The sequence below is a fragment of the Antechinus flavipes genome, chromosome 4, assembly GCF_016432865.1.
Source record: "Antechinus flavipes isolate AdamAnt ecotype Samford, QLD, Australia chromosome 4, AdamAnt_v2, whole genome shotgun sequence".
In the NCBI taxonomy this organism is placed as follows: Eukaryota; Metazoa; Chordata; class Mammalia; order Dasyuromorphia; family Dasyuridae; genus Antechinus; species Antechinus flavipes.
Genome location: NC_067401.1, coordinates 169,437,646 through 169,459,458, shown reverse-complemented (window position 1 = coordinate 169,459,458; position 21,813 = coordinate 169,437,646). Strand labels below are relative to the sequence as shown.

Sequence of the window (21,813 nt, the reverse complement as noted above, 5' to 3'; positions counted from 1 at the left end):
CTAGGTAGCACACTGGATAAAGAACATAGGAATCAGAAAGATCTGGGTTCAAGTATGACCTCAAACATTTTTTAGCTATGTGATCCTGGGAAAGTCATTTGATCTGGCTTGCCTCAGTTTCCTCATTCATAAAATGAGCTGGAGAAGGAAATGCCAAACCATTCTACTTTCTCTGCCAAAATATCCCAAATGGGAACAAGAAGAATAAGACACAACTTAAATGGCTTAACAAAAACAATCAAAGTGTTAGCTATTATTTTATTATTAATAATGATACATAATACTATACAATAACATTAATAATATAGTATGTATTAATATAATAATACAAATTATTAGCAATATATAATAATTTGTATGTATACATACATTATAATGTATATACATACATATATGTTTGTATGTGTGAAAATACATACACACATGTTTTCTATCATCAATTCAATTTCATTGTGTTAATGTTTAGCTTCTGCCATGAACTAAGCACTGGAGACAGAAATACAAAAATGAATGGAAATAGTTCCTGCTTTCAAGAATTTTATAGTCTACTGAAAGAAACAATAGATGTAAGTCCATGAGTAGATGAGAAAAAAAAAGTAGTAATTGGAAAGGAGATTAGGAAATGCTTTTTATAAAAGATAACTTGAACTGCATCTTAAAGAGAGCCAGTGATTCCAAGAGATAGAAATGAGGAAATCACTCTACATGTGAGTGATGCCAACATTTGTTTTTGTCCACAGTTTTGTTTTGTGGGGGGTTTTAGATTTAGATTTTTTTAAATAGTATTTTCTTTTTCTTTTCTTTTCTTTCTTTTCTTTTCTTTTTTTTTTTTTTTTTGAGAGGCAATTAAGATTAAGTGACTTGTCCAGGGTCACACAACTAATAGTACATGTGAAGGGTCTGAGACCAGATTTGAACTAAGGCTCTCCTGATGCTAGGTCTGGTGCTCTCTACACTTCACCATTTAGTTACCTCAAATATTTTATTTTTCCAAATACATGAAAAGACAGTTCTCAATATTCATTTTTGTAAAACTTTGTATTTCATATTTTTCTCTCTTACCTTCTCTTTCCCCCAGACAAGAAGAAATCTAATATAGGTTAACTATGAGTTCTTTTAAACACATTTCCATATTTGTTACGTTCTCCAAGAAACACTAGACCAAAAGGGGAAAAAAATCACAAAAAAGAAAAAATAAATTGCTCACAGTTTTGAACAGTGTATTTGAACTGTTACCTTTCAGTGACAGAGATGAATATCATTAAAAAAAAAGTGAAGTCAAGAATTAGTAGGGATTTATTGATTACAGTTCACTGCCCAGGCAGAACAATTTTTAAATGGGAAATCAAAACAATCTGCTAATTAGTAACTCTCATTATTATTTACAGTTTTACTCATATGGCAGTAGCCATATTTAGAGAGTAACCAATGATCCAGTTTCAATCACTTGTTTGCCCCTTCTTTTTTAGTTATAGTATTTCCTTTAGGCTGTGACAATATTCCACAATTCCTGTGCTTCCAGGAGGAAGAATATTTTCCAAGGACAGATTCAATTGGTTGGAAATGGAGACTACATAAAACTGCCATTTAGGAACTGGCTCGCTCTCAAAATTGCACAAGGCAGCTAGGTGGTGCACTGAGGGCTGGGCCTGGAGTCAGAAAAAACTTGCATTCAAATCTGGTCTAAGACATTTACTAGGTTTGTGACTCTGGGCAAATCATTTAAGCCTGTATGCCTCAGTTTTCTCATCTGTAAAAGAAACTGGAGGAGAAAGTGGCCAAATACTTTAATATTTTTGCCAACAAAAGACTTGGACATGACTGAAAGGACTTAAGAACAATAACATTGTTGCATATATGCCTTGTACCATTACTATATCACAAGACACATTTTACCACCTATCATTCATAAATAAGATGATCTTCCTATATGATTACAGCTGACTAAAGAACACATAGCTGTACTTCATGTTAATTAAAATACTCCTCTTTCTCTTTTTAAACTTAAAAGTTCATGAAGATGAAGAAACTTCCTCTACTCCTTCTGTAAGTACATCATATAATTAGAATATATCAAAGACAAAATTTGAACCCATGTTTTCCTGACTCAGATATCTTGTTTTCTATTCCTGTTTCACACTGCTTGTCAAACTTATCACTAATTATTGTATATATAATAAAGGTCAGCAAACTACAGCTAGAAAGCCAAAAACATTACACTATCTATTTTGTACCATTGGTACAAATGGTACTGTTAGTTTGCAGGTGATTCAAAAAGCAAGTGGCAGACAAGATTTGACCTGTAGATCATAATTTACCAACCATTGATATATGCCATAAACACACTGGAAAATAAAAGAACACACAAATGTATACTTTGTGTAAATATATATGGATTCCTATGTTACCTACCTCTAAGAAGAAATGTTATAATATGTATTATATATTTATATGTATATATATATGATATGTATAATATATTGATAATGACCTCCAAATATGTTTTAAAACTCTGTAGAATCCGACCACAAGCAATTAACAAAGTAGATTTGATTAAATTCAGATAAACTTGACTCAAAGCTTCAAAATAATGACTAATTAAAGACAAAACAAAAAAACCACATTGTATTAACAGGCTGTGAGCTAAAAAGAAAAAGAATAAGTATGAGGCAAAGCCAAGATGGCAGAGAAGTAAGGAAATTGCCTGAACTCTTCCCAGTTCCTCTTGCAAACACTGTCAAATCAAGTCTCTAAATAGATTCTGGAGCAAAAGAACTTACAAAAAGACACAGTGAAACAATTTTACATAAAGCCATCTATAGTTATATGAAAAAATGCTCTAAGTCACTATTGGTTAGATGCAAATTAAAACAACTCTTCCACTTCACACCTCTAAGATTGGCTAAGATGACAGGAAAAGATAATGATAAATGTTGGAGGGGATGAAATATCTCTGCTGCATTGAGCAGATCCTCTATTTCAAGGATGGGCAGCCCCTCAACATGATCCTAGATGACAGTGGGGAATCTCACCAACCTCATTCACAACCAATATCCTGAGCTCACAAAGGGCATCAGAGGCATCTCAGAGGAAACAACCACAAGTGTCTACAATCTAAACAAGATGAAGACCAATAAAGTTTTGAAAGTGCCAGCTGTAATGTTCTTGTTTGATTTCTGGAGGTCTTGGGAGCAGCCTTCTTTTCAATTCAGTAATCACTACAAGACTAGGCAGGTGCTAAAGTCCAAATCCGTTATTATCTCCTTCACAATCTGTTTCCCTGCCTGGGGTCCGGGCCAGTTTTCTTGAGAGCTTTTCAGACTGGCCTTGGTCTCAGTGTGGGGAGCAGGAGGCTGGGCCAGCCACCACGAGGCTGATGAAGATGGATATGAATCCCTCTGAGTCTAAGGGCTTGAGCTCCCACCTCCAGTCTGCTTGTCTTCTCTGGCTCTGAATGAATCTGGCTCTTAGTCCTCGCTTATATGCTTTACATTGGGTATAAACCAATCATCATATCACTAGGAAACCATTATTTGTTGTAAGATTAAATCAATCATACTGAACTTAGAAAACTATTAAGTACCATGCTAAACTAGATAACCATGGTCTTTATCAATTCCACCTTGTAAGAATCTTTGTTTCAAGTTCAAGAGTTTTGGCCTATAACAGTCAACCATCAATAGAATGATTCTGTTACCAAGAACAAATCTGACAACCTGTATGGCTGCCACAAGTCCCTTATCAACAGTATCAAATGAACCACAGTGACTGCAGATAAGGTGGCTGTATTGGCAGGCTATGGTGCACAAGGGCTATGCTCAGGCCCTTCAGACCTCTGGTGCCTGAGTCATCATCACAGAGATGGATGCCATCAATACACTGCAAGCATCACCTCTATGAGGTGACTGCCATGGAGAAGGCCTGCAAAGAGGGAAATATCTTTTGCACAGGATGCATAGACATCATCTTGGGCAGGCACTTTGAGCAAATGAAAGATGATGCCATTGTATGTAGCACTGGCCATTTTGATATGGACATAGATATAAAGTGACTGAATCAGAACTCTGTGGAGAAGATCACCATGGAGCCTCAGGTAGACCACTTCAAACTGAAGAATGGGTGGCAGATCATCCTGCTGACAGAGGGACATCTAGTCAACCTGGATTGTGCTATAGGCCATCCCAGCTTTGTCATGAGCAATTTCTTCAGCTTCTGCTGGCCCAGATTGAGCTGGGGACTTACCTAAATAAGTACCCTGTAGTAGTGCACTTCCTCTCCAAAAAGCTGGATGAAACTGTGGCTAAGGCTTCTCTTGGCAAACTGAATGTAAAGTTTACAAAGCTGATAGAAAAATGGTCCCAGTACTTGAGTATCTCCAGAGAGGGCCCCTTCAAACCTGACCACTATTGGTACTGAATTCTGCCCAGTTCAAAGAATCCCAAGTGACCTACCACATTTTCTTGACTTTCCAGTTCCTTTTGCACAGAGTAATAAATGGCATCCAGGTTTAAAAAAAAAAAAAAAAAAAAAAAAAAAAGAATTATTGAACTACTTGAAAACCATCAGCCAAAAAATGCCTGGAAAGTATCTTTCAAGAAACTATCAATGAAAACTTCACTGATATCAATGAAAACTTCACTTAATAACTTCAACTTTAAAGATTCAAAAGCCTTGGACATGGTATTTTGCAAGGCAAAGGAACTTGAATTATAATAAGAATAAACTACTCAGCAAAATTGAACAATCTTTCATGGGAAAGGGAATGGACATTCAATAAAATCGGGGACTTTTAGATGTTCCTGATGAAAAAAACAGCTGAATAGAAAATCTCATCCTCAAATTTAAGACTCATGAGAAGCATGAAAAGGTATACGGTAAAGGAAAAAAATGTCATTTAATAAAGTAAAACTATTTACATCCCTACAAGAGAAGATAATACTTGTAACTCTTGAGAACTGTATCTCTATTAGGGCAGTTAGAAGGAGTATACAAACATAGAGGATGGGGGTATAAATTGACTTTGATGTGTTGATATAAAAAAATAAGGAGTAAAAAAGAATTGCACTGAGAGAAGAAGAAAGGGGGAAACAGAATAGGATAAATTACACCACACAAAGAGGTACAAAATACATATTACAGTAGATAGAGAGAAGGGAGAGAAAGAAGGGGGTGAACATTGTTTGAATCTTACTCTCATTAGTTTTGGATCAATGAGGTAATAACATATACAGTTGAGTACAGAAGTTTATCTTATCCTATAGAGAAGTAAAAGGGAAAAGAGGAAAGAAAATGGAGGGGGATTGATAAATGGAAGGGCAGATTGAGGGAGGTAGTTCTCTGAAGCAAAACAATAATGAGAAGGGTCAGGGTCAAGGGAAGGGAGAAAGTATAAACTGGGGGAAGAATAGATTACTCATCATAACTGTGAATGCAGTGAACTCTCCAATAAATTAGAAAAGAATAGCAGTCTTGATCTGTATGGCTGGAAACTTTATTTTGTAAAAAAGTACCACAGGCAATGAAGTAATATCTATAGTAAACATATATGCATTCATGTATATTTTTAGAGGGGAAGTTAAGTGAATTATAGGAAGAAACACATAGCAAAACTATACTAGTGGAGGAATCTCAACCTCCCCTTGCTAGAACTAGATAAATCTAATCACAGAATAAACAAAGAAGTTGAGAATATGGATAGAATTTTAGAAAACTTAGATATGATAAATGATTGGCTATACAATGAGAAAAATGATTGGCTATACAAAAGAATGTAACTTTTTCTTATCATGTAACATGATCTCCATGTTACCATGTATTAGGGTATATAAACCTCATAATCAAATGTAGAAATGCAGAAATATTAAATGCATCCTTTTTAGATCATGATGCAATTAAAAAAATAATAAAAGTCAATGGAAAGCAAAATAATTAATTAGAAACTAGATACTCTAATCCTAAAGAATGAGTGAATCAAATGACAAATCATAGAAACAATCTATAGTTTCATCAAAGGGAATAAAAATAATGAGACAACATACCAGAATTTATGGAATTTATGGAATGCAACCAGCTTGCATGAATAAAATAGACAAAGAGCAGATCAGAACTGGGCAAAAAAAACCTAGGAAAAAAACCTTAATTAAAATGCCAAATTAAAAATTCTGGAAATCAAAGGAGAGATGAATAAAAACTAAGCTGTTTTATGGAAAAAACAATAAAATAGATAAATCATTGATTTGACTAAAAAAGAAAAAAAACAAATTAGCACTATCAAAGTGAAGAGGAAATTAAAGTAATAATTAGGAGCTATTCTGCTCAATTGTATGCCAATAAATCTGACAAGCTAAATGAAATAGATGAATATTTGCAGAAATAAAAATGGCCTAGCTCCTTTTAGGAAAATGGCTTCTTTTAGGAAAAAGAAATTGAACAAGCCATCAATTAACTCCCTATCCATCCCTAAAACACTAGAAAGCTAGGAAAAAATGGAATCTTCTTTAAAATGACAAATAATATCTATCTAACTAACTCATCAGCAAGCATTATCTGTAATAGGGATAAGCTAGAAGCTTTCTCAATAAGATCAGGGGTAAGACAAGGATATACATTATCACTACTATTATTCTTTATTGTACCAGAAATGTTAGTTTTAGTAATAAGAGAAGAAAGAAAATTAAAGGAATTTAGTATAGACAATGGAAATAAAACTATCACTCTTTGCAGATAATATGAAGGTATACTTAAAGAATTCTTGAGAATCAACTAAAAAACTACTTCAAACAATTACCAATGTTAGCAGATTTGCAGATACAAAATAACCCACATAAATCATCAGCATTTCAATATATTACCAACCAAGTTCAACAGAAAGATATAGAGAAATATCATTTTAAAAAGCTGTAGACAATTTTGATTACCTTAAATAATATATCAGAAAATAAGCATCTTGCACCACAAACTAAGATAAAGTCAAAATGGGTACATGATTTAGACATAAAGGGTGATACCATAAGCAATTAGGAGAGCAAAAAATAATTTACCTACCAGATCTATGGAGAAGGGAAGAATGTGTGACCAAACAAGAGATAGAGAACATTACGAAATACAAAATGGATAAATTTGATTACAATAAATTTAAGAGATTTTACAAAGAAAAACAAATATAACCAAGATCAGAAGGAGGGTAGAAAGCTGAATAACAACTTTTACAGCTAGTGTTTCTAACAAGGCTTCATTTCTCAAATATATAGAGAACTAAGCCAAATTTATAAGAATACAAGCCATCTGGAGAGACTTACATAAACTGATGCTGAATGAAATGAGCAGGACCAGAAGATCATTATACTTCAACAACAATACTGTATAAGGATCAATTCTGATGGACGTAGCCCTCTTCAACAATGAGATGAACCAAATCAGTTCCAATAGAACAGTAATGAACTGAACCAGCTACACCCAACGAAAGAACTCTGGGAGATGACTATGAAACACTACATAGACTTCCCAATCCTCTATTTTTGTCCACCTGCACTTTTGATTTCCTTTACAGGCTAATTGTACACTATTTCAAAGTCCCATTCTTTTTGTACAGCAAAATAACTGTTTGGACATGTATACATATATTGTATTTAACTTATACTTCAACATATTTAACATGTATTGGTCAACCTGCTCTCTGGGGGAAGGGATGGGGGTAAGGAGGGGAAAAGTTGGAACAAAAGGTCTTGTAATTGTCAATGCTGAAAAATTACCCATGCATATATCTTTTAAATAAAAAGCTATAATAAAAAACGTTAAGAATACAAGCCATTCCCCAATTGATAAATGGTCAAAGAATATGAATAAGAAGTTTTCATTTGAAAAAGTTAAAAGCTATCTATAGTCATATGAAAAAATGCTCTAAATCACTTTTGACTAGAGAAATGCAAATTAAAACAACTTTGAGGTACCACTTCATACGTATCAGATTAACTAATGTGACAGAAAAGGAAAATAACAAATATTGGAAAATTGGAACACTAATGCATTGTTGGTAGCATTGTGAACTGATCCAACCATTCTGAAGAACAATTTGGAACTATATCCAAAGGACCATCAAACTGTGCATATACTTTGATACAACAATAGTACTACTAGGCCTTAGACCAAAGAAATCATAAAAAAGGGAAAAGGACCCCCATGTGGAAAAATATTTATAGCAGCTCTTTTTGTGGTGGCAAATTGGGAATGGCTAAATAAGCTGTGGTATTTGTGTATGATGTAATAATACTGTGCTATAAGAATAAAAGCAGGCAGATTTCAGAAAACCTGAAAAACTTAATTGAACTTATGTTGAATGAGGTGAGCAGAACCAGGAGAATCTTACACATAGTAATAGCAACACTGTATGACGATCAACTTTGACAGACTTAGCTCTTCTCAGCAATAAAATGATCTCAAGACAGTTCCAAAGAAATCATGATGGAAACATCCAGAAAAAGAATTATGAAATACGAATACTGAGAGAAACATATTATTTTAAGTCTGGGGAGTTTTTTGTTTGTTTCTCATGATTTTTCCCTTTTCTTCTAATTCTTTCACAACATTATCAATGTTTATGGTTGTACATAATTGAATATGTATAATCTATGTCAGATAGCTTACTGTCTAGGGAAGGAAGAAGGGAAAGAATGGGGAGATAAAAATTTGCATCTCAAAATCTTTAAAAAAATGTTGAAAACTATCTTTACATGTAATTGGAAAAAATACTATTAAGTAGGAAAAAACAAAAAGAGGTCTAAAAGAAGAAAAATAATGAATATAATGTTTTATGAAACATTTTCAAGTTAAAAACAGGATGTAATTGTATTAATTTAATTGTTCAATTGAAGGTTTTTGACTCAAAATGTGCTTGAATAATTAATTTTACTTTTCAGAATTACTGGATTTTTTCCTTTTTAAATATTTAATTAATACAAAGACTAGAGTACTAAAGATTGAGAAATGCTATTTTTTCCAAATTAGTTTTTATTGATGTATTTTTTATATCATCATAGTTTTGCTCAGTATCCTTTCAATTCCCCTTCCCAGAGAGTTATTCCATATATATATGTAGTAGACAGAAAAAGGTGATTTTTACTAGTGAAACTAACTTTTTAAAAAAGAAGATAACAACATTGTTTTCAGAAATTTAGCTGAGCCTCTAAGAATGTAAAATATCCATTACTCAACATGCTCTGCTTCTAGTAGGACTGGAAGTATAATCCCTAGAGAAGAAGTGTACTGAGATATCTTTACTTTTCTTCTGTGTTTTCAATTTTAAAAATATTTATTTTAATATTCTTGTTGCTTTGATAATTTAATTCACTTGCTCCATTCTATATTTGGTGAATTCAATATTTAGTTAATCAATTAACAAATTTATTAAATGTTTATTATTTGCTAGACACTGTATTGAACAACTGGGAATATAAAGAAAGAAAGAAAAAACAGATCTTTTCAACAAAGAGTTTAAATAGGGAATACAAGATTGTGTGTATATTGTGTGTATATGTATGTATGTGTGTGTATACACACATATACATGTTTATATGTGTCTAGATATAGCCACCGAAGTTTCTTGAGTTGGGGGAAAGAGTATAGTGACATGGTCAGACCAAAATTTTAGAAAAATCATTTTGGCAATTTTGTAGAGGAAGAACCATGGTAGGAAAATACAAACTAGGAAACTAGTTTGGAGGCGGTTGTAATCATGCAAATAAGAACCTGAAGTAGGAAGGTGACTGAGTAAAAGGGCCAAAAGAGGATACACACACAGACACACACACACACACACACACACACAGACACACACACACACACACACACACACACACATACACACACACACACACACACACACACACACACACACACACACACAAACCCCCCAAGAAATAAAGAATCTAAATCCTTCCATCTACATTTTAAATCCATTCTTTCTGGCCTGACAGTGAATATGAAAATTGTTTCTTACTCCTCCTATTGCCTTAGAGGCAACTAATTGGGTATAGTAGACAGAATATAGTACCTAGAATCAGGAAAATAAGAGCACAAAATTTGCCTCAGACCCCATGTGACCACAAGCAAGACATTTAATCCTTCAAATTCAGTCTCCTCATTTGTAAATGGGGTTAATAATGTTACCTACTTCACAGAGTTGTGAACAATTGAGATAATGTATATAAAGTACTTTGTAAATCTTAAGGTAAGATGTAAAGTTAGTTGTTGTTCTTATTATTATTATTGAGCAAAATTTGAAATTGTTTTTCAGAATGGTGAACCTGAGTCACAGCTCTAGTAAGAGTGAATTATTATGCCTTTGTTCCAATAACTTTTGTTAACCATTTTCATCTTTTATCATCTTTATAAATTTCATTTCTATGAGATAAAGTGAGTTGTTTTCTTTACAATTATTGGTAATTTAGAGTATTCTTTAATGTGAATATTAAAAGTTTGAATTTTTCTTTTAAAAGCAGGTTTTTCTTTCTTTTGATCACTTATTTGTCAGAAAATAGCTCTTATTCTTTTACATTTGTAGCCTTTCTCAATGTTTCAATATATCTCAAATTTCTGACATTTCTAGGAAATATGCTACAATGATTTTTCTCTACTTCTCTATTTCTCTTTTAATTTTGGCCACATTGATTGTGTTCATGTAAATAATAAAAATTATCCATTTTGTTTTATCTTCTTTCATCACTCCCATCTCTTATTTAAAATAAGAATTCTTTCCCTAATTTCTTTGTTATGAACTTATTTTAAGTTACATATCCATTTGCAATTTAATGTCATCGATTTTTATGAAATATGAACTGAATTTTATTTCTGATATGCTGTTTTCCAATTTTCGCCACAATATTTGTGAGATTGAAAGGTTTTACCCAATAGTTCATGTTCTTGGATTTATTAAAAGCTAGGCAACTATATGCAATTGGATAATGTTTGTGAAGCTTATTCTACTGAAAGACTCTAATTTTTTTTAAAACTAGTACAAAATATTTTGATGCTGGATAATTTATAATATAGTTTGAAATATTATATTAAGCTCCTTCAGCTTGGTTTTTCTGGGGAAGAGGCTGATCACTTGTTCTTTTAGGATTCTTTTCTATCTTCTCAAACAATGCATTTGCTATATAAATCCAATTCTCTTCATAGTAATGAAAGCATTTGAAATATAACAGGATATATAATCCAAAACTACTGCCTTCCCATTGAATTCATTTGATGACTATGTTAGCTGATGTTCCAGTTTGCTGTGATTATCTTCATTATACTAGGGGGCAATGTAGTACAAATGAAATCAAGAGTAGTTCCTGGAATCAGAGAGACTGGGTTCAAATCCTATGCCTGATGTTTATGACCTGTGTAAATATGAGCAAGTGATAACCTATTTGGGCCTTAATTTCTTTATCTGTAAAATGATGATACTGTCATTGAGGACCCTTTTAGTGCTATATCTATAATCCTAAGAGTTTCTTTCAGTAAATATTAGTGATGTATTAATTCTTATTTTTCTAATATAATATTCATGTTCTTAACTTTTTTCTTGTTTATCTTTCAGTTAAATTTTCCAAGTTTAAAAAGGACACTTTAAAATCTCCCCAAATTATCTTTTAATTATTTATTTCATCCTGTAATTAAATTAATTTTCCTTTAAATATTTAGGTGCTGTCAATTTGATGTATATACATCTGTTTCATATTGATAGTTTCATCCTGTCTTTGCACATGACTTAATTGTTCCCCTTACCTTTTTAATAATGCATATATATTTTTTGATTATATCAAACTGAAAAATTTTTGTACAAACAAAACAAATGCAGACAAGATTAGAAGGGAAACAATAAACTAGTAAAAACATTTTTACAATCAAAGGTTCTGATAAAGGCCTCATTTCTAAAATATATAGAGAACCGACTCTAATTTATAAGAAATCAAGCCATTCTCCAATTGATAAATGGTCAAAGGATATGAACAGACAATTCTTAGACGAAGAAATTAAAACTATTTATAGACATATGAAAATATGCTCCAAATCATTATTAATCAGAGAAATGCAAATTAAGACAACTCTGAGATACCACTACACACCTGTCAGATTGGCTAGAAGGACAGGGAAAGATAATGCGGAATGTTGGAGGGGATGTGGGAAAACAGGGACACTGATACATTTTTGAATGAATACATCCAGCCATTCTGGAGAACAATTTGGAACAATGCTCAAAAAGTTATCAAACTGTGCATACCCTTTGATCCAGTAGTGTTTCTACTGGGCTTATACTCAAACAGATACTAAAGAAGGGAAAGGGACCTGTATGAGCCAAAATGTTTGTGGCAGCCCTATTTGTAGTGTCTAGAAGCTGGAAAATGAATGGATGCCAGTCAATTGGAGAATGGTTGAATAAATTGTGGTATATGAACGCTATGGAATATTATTGTTCTCTAAGGAATGACCAGCAGGATGAATGAAGAGAGGACTGGCGAGACTTACATGAACTGATACTAAGTGAAATGAGCAGAACCAGGAGATCATTATATACCTCAACAACGATACTGTTTGAGGATGTATTCTGATGGAAGTGGATCTCTTTGTTAAAGAGAGCTAATTCAGTTTCAATTGATCAGTAATGGACAGAAGCAGCTACACCCAAAAAAAGAAAGAACAATGAATATAAACTGCTTGCATTTTTGTTTTTCTTCCTGGGTTATTTATACCTTCTGAATCCAATTCTCCCTGTGCAACAAGAAAACTGTTCGGTTCTACACACATATATTGTATCTAGGATATACTGTAACCTATTCAACATTAAAGGACTGCTTGCCATCTTGGGGAGGGAGTGGAGGGATGGAGGGGAAAAATTGGAACAGAAGTGAGTGCAAGGAATAATGCTGTAAAAAATTACCCTGGCATGGGTTCTATCAATAAAAAAAAGTTATTTAAAAAAAAAAGGTTGCTTATAAAATAAAAAAAATGTATATTTTTAGAATGGTTTTATATGAATCCTTGCTACTTCCACTTTTTTGATTCAGTTGAAATAAAACAGAATACATTCCAAATTCATTTGAACTCTGTCTAAATTCTTAAGAGTTATAAAGTCTTGGATTCAAATCCTGCCTTTATATTTATTAGCAATGTAAATCTGGGCAAACCAGTTATCCTCATTTTATAATGAGAAAACTGGATTAGAAGGCATACAAGATCCTTTTTAGATTTCTATAATCATCATTTTCTTCTTTCATTAAAATCCTATTTTCATTCATTTGAAAGGAACATACAGACAAGTAAAAATATGACAAGGCATTCAAATAATTAAAAAAGAAAGTAGGGAATGATAGGAAAAGGGATGATCCAATCAAAAATGTTTTGCAAAATCTGGAATGGAAGAAAACTAGAAGACTTCATGGAAGAGACAGCACTGCAAATGAGCCCTGAAGAATTTTGGAAAACAAAAGTAAGGAGAAGTACATTCCAGAAATAAGTAGGAGGTCTGCCAGAACAAATGTTATAAGGTGAGAGAAGTATGCTAGCCTTTCTTTCAAAATGTAACATATATCTGACTCCTTCAGCTTACCCCACATTCTGTGAATTTCCACAACACTTAATATCTATGCTGCATACTATAACTTTTTATTTTTCCTGTATTATTTTCTAATTGCTTTATGTATATATCATCTCTCAGTAGAGACCTTGAGCTCCTTGAAGGTAGAATCAAATTTTTACATTTCTCTTATTTCCCATTATTACCTCAAATACATTTTATAGTGCTATGTCCATATTAACCACACAATAAATACTTGTCAACTGATATGACATATATTTACAAAAGGTCTTTAAGCTAAAAAAAATTGGGGAAGCTAGGTAATGCATTGAATGAAGCACCAGACTTGAAGTCAGGAAGATGAGTTCAAAGCCTGTCTCAGACAGGCTTGTGTCTCAGACACAACTATATGACCCTGGACAAGTCAATTCACCCCTCTTTGCCTCAGTTCCTATAAAATGTAGACATGCTGGAGAAGGAATGGCAAATCACTTAAGTGTCTTTGCTAAGAAGACTTCAAGACAGATCATGTAAAATCAGACATGACTAAATAATAGCAATAATATGCTAAAAATTGTTCAATGTAGTTGAATACTTAAGATGCTTTGGACCTCTTTTGCAATTCAACAAACACAAAGTAAGCATATGTAATGCATGTTTTACATATTTAGAATGAATAATCTCAAAATAAACAAACTCACCACATACTTCGGTGCTTCTGTATTTTTGTTGTTGTTGTTGATGCAATGATGTTTCAAGTGTATGGTCTGTCATCTTTATTGGTGAAATGGAGAAACTCAAATGGTACCAGTGAAGAAATCTATATTTCATTCATTATTTGCACTGTTCTCCTTTTTCTGTCACAATGTGTTCTTATTCTTCTTGAGTTTTACATTGGTTCCACCATTTTTACAAACATCTGGAGTTCTTCCATTGTATTCTGTATGGTACTCATCTGTAGTTAACACTATACAATAATATGTCTAAAATGTTAGTGCTGACAAGGAACCTTTGCTGTTATGGGAAGCTCTGGATCAGGAACAGTGATTTGCAACTTCATAAAAGCAGCCATTCTGCTCTCCTCTTTAATTCTGGGCCCTATTCTCCATCTGTATTGTCTCAGATATAAACATATTATCGGAAAAGATCTATAAGGTGTTCATGCAGGTGCATTTTGAAATCTGGGTAATAAATGTTCTTTATAACATTTAGTCTTTGCTGTAGGGATGGTCAGTTCAAACCACTTTTAATGACTACAGATCATTTCCAGGAGGATTGAAATGTCTTTGGGGTGATATAATCAATACGTTGGCATTGGCAAACAGATATAGCTGTAAGATCTTAGCATCCATAGAGAATGTCTTCTGGATTTGTCCTCTTTGCAGGGTCTTTTCCATCACAGTGATAAATACTTTTGGTAGTCATAATTTCCCTGTTTTATGCTTTTCCTGATATTTATTATTAGAACATCATTGTAGAGGTATGTTTATATTTTTATGTCTTCCAAAGAATCTTAAATGTTTTAGATATAGAGATGAAAGACATCTTAATATAAAAGAACACATAAAATGGTGTTTTGTTCTCCTATGTTGAATGCTTTTTTGGTAATCTATAGATAAAAATCATAATGGGAATTTATATTATCTGTATCTTTCAGTCAAACATTGAAAAGATAAAATGTGTTCCACTATTCAACATCACTTGTAAAAACCTACTTGTTTCTAATAGTATCCTTATCACCAATAGATGATCCTCATAAAGATTTTTTAAATAGCAGAGAGAATAGTCTTTCCCAACTCTTTTTGGTCTCTTTGGGGGCAGGGAAATCAATCAAGAAAAAATTTTTTTTCTATGATTTTGGTTTCTTACCTTTCTTTAGCTACCTTACAAACAGGCTCCTAACTGTCTTCACAATTATGCAAACTTTAACATAGATCTTATAAAACACATATAAACAAACACACATGTGGCACACATATACTTCACTGTTTTTGTTGGAGAAGATAGTCTGTTTTAATAATTTTTGCAAATATTTTCCATTTTTTTCTGTTCCTAGAACTCTATTTTCATCTTTTAATGTCCTTGGAATAATGTTCGTGATAGTTGGATATCTTACCAAGTTTTCTTTTGACTGTTTTATCCTCCAATACATCTCTCTGTTTTATGAGAAGGTACTGTTCATAATTGTTCATCATCCTTCTTCATAAGATCTTAAAGATCCGAGTTTATATTCTAACCCAGTATTTCCTTTGGCAGCTATCTCTCTCCATTTGGCAAGTAACTTAAATGTTTGCTGACTAAAGCACTTTCTGGGTTCTTTTGGTCTCCTTGTTGTAGCAATTAATTTATATTAGTTTAACTGCTGGATGAAATTATCAAAGTCAGTGTTGATGTCATTTCTGTTGTATATTTCCTATTTTTGATTTTCAACAGCTTATTAAAATAATTCAGAATTAAGTTTTAATTTGTACATCATTATTCTTCCATTATTATTATTATTTATTAAAAATTCTAATCTTAGCTCTGATAAATCAATGGTCTTAGTTGACTCAAAATAATTCCTACGTCCATAAGAAGTCTTTTCTTAGCTGTTAAAATGTAGTTAAATTTCATTTTTGAGAGGTATTATTGCTTGCCTTATCCAATGCTCATCATATTTTAAATGAAAACTTTCATGATAAGGAGACATGAGCGTGGTCTATAATTTGCAAGTATTAGGACTCATTTTTTTCCTTGAAGGTGTGGGATACTTTCCTATATATATCTTTTTATCCTCATTTTTGCATTGAAATCATCAAGTACCAAAGTATATGTTGGCTTATTTTGGAGGATCTTTTCACAATTTTCATAAAATTTCCTGCTACTTTATTCTCAGAAATTGATACTGATTCATAAGCTACTTTTTCTAATAATTATTTTGTAAACACATTACTACATCAATACGTGGCAGGAACAAATGTCCCATGAAATAGTTTCTCATGAGTCCTAGTCAGTCTATAAAGCCCCCTCTTTTCTTTTTCTCTCCAAGAATACGTGTAAACCATCTTTCTTGCCAATTGAAGCTTTCTCCTTTCTTCTAGTTTCATTTATAGCAAGAATGTCAAGATTGTTATGTCTCAATTCCTTTAGAAATATAATTATTGGTTTAGTCATTTGTCTTCATACAAGAATCTCACATTTATAGTAGAAACAATTAAGTTAAAGATTGTTAGTTTTCTAAAAACATTGTTTTTAGCAACTCTTCCCAACCATTCTGCCACTATCATTGTAAAAACAATAAGGGCCATTTTTTATATTTCCATTTTTCACGTTGCTGTGGACAAAATATTGGTGACTAGATTACTAGTCATGTGCTTCTCTGTGATTATCTAGACTGGTCCTTGAAGAACAGACTCAAAACCTTCCAGAAGATAGGGTTATATTCAGCTAATGATGTGGCTTTCAGTTCATATTTCCCTCTTTTATGACTTGCTTGGTATTCACTATCAGGTGTAAACTTGATATCTTTTTCTATTGTTATATCTTATTTAGAATTTTGAATGGTCTTGAAAAATGGAACACAGAAACTTTCATTCTGTTCTACTGAGCTGTAAGCTTTTGAAGAATGGGGAAATAATAATAATAATAATGAATAACATCTTAATTTAAATATCTTAAAGATATGGTCAGATAGAATAATATGTTAATAAATCCAAGATTATATAGCTTGTAAAGTTGTAAACATCAGTTAGACTCACCTTGTCCCACAGCTGGACATATTCTCTAACTGGTCAGAAAACATCTCGCAAATGCAAGTCATGGGTTGCTAGACTGTTAAACTTTGAAAATATAGATTCTTAAAACAATCCATCATCTCTATTTAAACTGCAGCTCCAAAAACATATTATACTCAGAGTAAGCCATCATGCCATCTTTAGCTAATAAAAAGAGCATATTAGGTGATCTGTCTTGTATCCAGGAGGACAATCTCTTAAGAAACTACAAGGTATGCTTTGGGGAGCCAAGACGGTAAAGTAAGCAGTAAATCGTGGTAACTCTCTTATATTCACCTCCAAAAAAAGCATAAAACAACACCCCCAAACAAATCCTGAAATAGCATAACCAGCAAAAAGACAGGGTGACACAATCTGTTAGCCCAAGAAACTTGAAAGATCAGCAGGAGAATTCTATTTCATTCAGGTGAAAGGGGAGTGCATGCTAGGACAGGAAGCATCCCAACAAGCCAGCCGCAAGCCCTACCTCACCCAACTAGTTAGAGATCCTAAGCCCCAGTGTGATGGAACAAGTATTGTCAACACCACCTCCTCCCCCAACTCCCACACCTCAGCATAGCCAGGGAAATGGGCAGCTCCAGCTCCAAGAATTGTGGCTTGCTTCAGCATAGCCCCAGGCAATCAGGTAACCTCCAGGGGACAGACCATTGCTTCAGCATAGCTCTAGACAAATAGTCAGACAATGACCAGGGTGCTACATGCTTCAGTGTAGCCAGAGGGAAATGCAGAAAACCCCCCACCAGCTTTAGCGCATACCAAATACCAGTACTAGGACCCTAGTTCAGCTCCAAATAAGCTACCCAGATCAGCCACCTCCTGTCTCATCCCCTCAGTACAGCATCAGACTTAAGAGTCCCATATGAGCTTCAGGGAAACAGAGCAGCACCAGATAAACAGCTAAGATCTGTAATCCCTGGCCTGAGAAGGTATCCTTCTAACCCTCTGATAATAGAGCTTTTTTTTTTTTTTTTTTTTTTAGCTTTTTATTTTCAAAACATATTCATGAATAATTTTTCAGCATTGATCCTAATTTTTACATTTCCCTTTTCATGTCAATTCTTCTTTTTAAGTAATTCTTTTTTTTTTCCAAGCTACTGACTTTTTTTCATAATTCTCTTGCATAAGTTTCATTTCTTTCCCAATTTTTCTTCCACCTCTCTTATAATTTATGAGCTCTTCTAAGAGGTTGTTTTGTTATTGTTGTTGTTGTTGTTTTTTTTTTTTTTTTGGTGATTGATACCACTTTCTGTTTTACTTTGAAAAGTAAGCAAAGCCCTTAGGTGTTTGGAAATTTTTTTCTTCCGAGTTGGATCTTAACTTTGCCATCAGCGTAATTACTTTCTGTGGTCAGATTATAATGTATTTTTGCTTTTTTTTTTTTTTTTGCTTATCTTTTTTCTTTTCTTTTAAATTTAAACTCTGTAATTTGGAACTATGCTCAAAAAGTTATCAAACTGTCTATACCCTTTGAACCAGCAGTTTCTACTGGGTTTGTATCCCAAAGAGATTTTAAAGGAAGGAAAGGGACCCACATGTGCAAAAATGTTTGTGGCAACTCTTTTTGTAGTGGCAAGAAACTGGAAACTGAGTGGATCCTTACAAAACCTTGTGTTCCAAATTTTCCCCTCCTTCCCCCTACTGCTTCTCTAGATGGCAAGTAATCCAATATATGTTAAACATGTTAAAATATATGTTAAATCCAATACATGTATATATATTTGTACAATAATCTTGCAGCACAAGAAACGTCAGATCAAAAAGGAAAAAAAATGAGAAAGAAAACAAAATGCAAGTAAACAACAACAAAAAGAGTGAAAATACTACATTGTGATCCACAATAAGTTCCTAAGTTCCTATAGTCCTCTCTCTGATTGTAGTTGGTTCTCTTCATCACAAGTTCATTGGAACTAGCCTCAGTCATCTCATTATTAGAAAGAGTCACGTTTGTCAGAATTAATCATCATATAACCTTGTTATTACCATGTGTAATCATCTCCTGGTTCTGCTCATTTCACTTAGCATCAGTTCATGTAAATCTTTCCAAACCTCTTGGTAATCATCCTGCTGATTGTTTCTTACAGAACAATAATATTCCATAAATTCATATTCCCTAACTTATTCAGCCATTCTCCAACTGATGAACATCCACTCAGTTCCCATAGTCCTCTCTCTGGATGTATATGGCTATCTTCATTACTGATCAATTGGAACTGGTTTGAATCATCTCATTGTTGAAGAGAGTCATGTTCATCATATAGTTTTCTCGTGGCTATATTTAATGATCTCCTGGTTCTGCTAATTTCACTTAGCATCAATTCATGTAAGTCTCTCCAGGCCTCTCTGAAATCATCCTGTAGGTCATTTCTTACAGAACAATAATATGGAATGGAATTCTTACTGTGTAATAAGAAATGATGAATAGGCAGACTTCCAAAAAACCTGAAAAGACTTTTATGAACTGATACTAAGTGAAATGACCCGAATAGAAAAATACTGTATTAGCAACATTGTGTGGTAATCAAATGACTCTGCTCTTCTCAGCAACACAATAATCTAAGACAAGTACAAAGAACTCAGGAAGAAAAATGCTATCACATCCAGATAAAGAACTGATGAACTCTGAATGCGGACTAAAGCATATTTTTTTCACTTCATTCATTCTTTTTTGTAGTTTTTTTTTTTGTCTTTTGATTTGTTTCTTATTTCACAACTGTGACTAATATGGAAACAGATTTTTACATGATAGCACAATATAACCTGTATCAAAATGCTCACTATTTTAGGAAGAAGGGAGAGAGAAAGGGAGAAAATTTGGAACTCAAAATCTAATATGAAAATTTTTCTTGACATAATTGATAAAAAATTGGTAAAAAAACTATTAAAAAACAAAAAGAAAGAAATGAAGAAAGAAAGAAAGAAAGAAAGGAAAGAAAGAAGTGAAGAAAGAAAGAAAGGAAAGAAAGAAAGAAAGAAAGAAAGAAAGAAAGGAAGAAAGGAAAAAAAGAAAGAAAGAAAGAAAGAAAGAAAGAAAGAAAGAAAGAAAGAAAGAAAGAAAGAAAGAAAGAAATAAAGAAAGAAAGAAAGAAAACATCAGGTATATTAGAATGAGCTTGAGACATCAGGTCAGGAGACTTAAGTTGAAATTCAGCCCTAAAACTAGTTGTGTGATCTTGAAGATCTGGGAGCAACCATTTGTTTATTTTTTTAAATGGGAAAACTCAGCCACCACCTTCTTAGGGTTATTGCTAAAGAGAAAACACTCTGGAAACCTTAAAGGTCTAGAATTGTGCTACTGTTATTTTCAAGAGGCATTGTGCTAAATGTAGTAGACAGAATGCTGGACTGGGAATCTGAAAGATTCAGTTCAAATCCTGCCAAAGACACTTAACAGTTAGGTGATCCTGAGCAAATCATTGAAATGTACCTTAGGAAATTCCCTATTTCCTAAATCATACGTGCGTTGTGACCTGCATCTATGGAGGCAATTTCCACACACTAAGATTTCTTAACACTGACAAAAATCACTCATGCATCATTCTTATTATTATAATTTCTGTGAAAGTAAGATATGGTTTGCCTATTTAGAAGTCAAGTCAATATATCCAGATATAGAAATATAAGAGTTGGCTGGGATAGTTTGAACTGGGTATTTAAATTTTCAGTGTGAGCATTTACAACTTAGAAATCAATGAACACAACAAATAAGGGGTTGATTTATTTTTTGATGATTATCTAGGCTTAAGAACATGATGCGGATTAATAATGCAGATTAAACTTAAAAGTGTGGGTTACTAAAATTACTAGCACAATCTTGTATGTATACACGTACACATATCTATGTTACATGTGCTGTACATGTGACATACGTGTCTATGCATGTACATGCATGTGTGTAACATAGGGTGTGTGTGTGTGTGTGTGTGTGTGTGTGTGTGCATTCTGTCATTTTTCAAGTATGTCCGACTCTTTACGACCTTTTAGAATTGTTGGCAAAGATATTGGAGTGGTTTGCCAATTCCTTCTCCAGCTTATTTTATAGATGAGGAAACTGAAGCAAATAGGGTTAGTTGACTTGCCCACAGTCACAGACGTAGTAAATGTCTGTGGTTATATTTGAACTCGTGTCTTCCTGATTCCAGTCCCAGTGCTCTATGTTCTGCACCATTCTGCCACCCTGCATGTATGTATATGTATCTACACACTTCTACTTTAAATAACTGGCTTTAACCAAATTCTATCTTATTAAGTTGTTTTATTTGTTTGTTTTAACTTATCAACTTGCCTACATGTCTCACCGGGTATGTTCCCATCTTACTTTCCATGGGATATAACAAACAAATGTTACGGTACTTAAGAGAAAATCATAAAATATTCAACAATGTTGCAATGAAGAAAAGAACAAAGAGTAAGCATACAAGAACATCAAAACATGGGCAGCACAAAAAGAAACCAAGTGAACACAGAATTCAGTTAAAATGCTCT

The 21,813-nt window shown here is 33.2% G+C and overlaps 1 protein-coding gene and 1 pseudogene across 14 annotated transcripts in view; one reads left to right on the top strand and one right to left on the bottom strand.

Annotated features, from left to right (window-relative positions):
• The window catches only part of RBFOX3 (RNA binding fox-1 homolog 3), a 974,608-nt gene that overhangs the window by 475,274 nt on the left and 477,521 nt on the right, over positions 1-21,813 (bottom strand). The window lies entirely within an intron of this gene.
• On the top strand, positions 2,899-4,519 carry LOC127560681 (adenosylhomocysteinase-like; annotated as a pseudogene).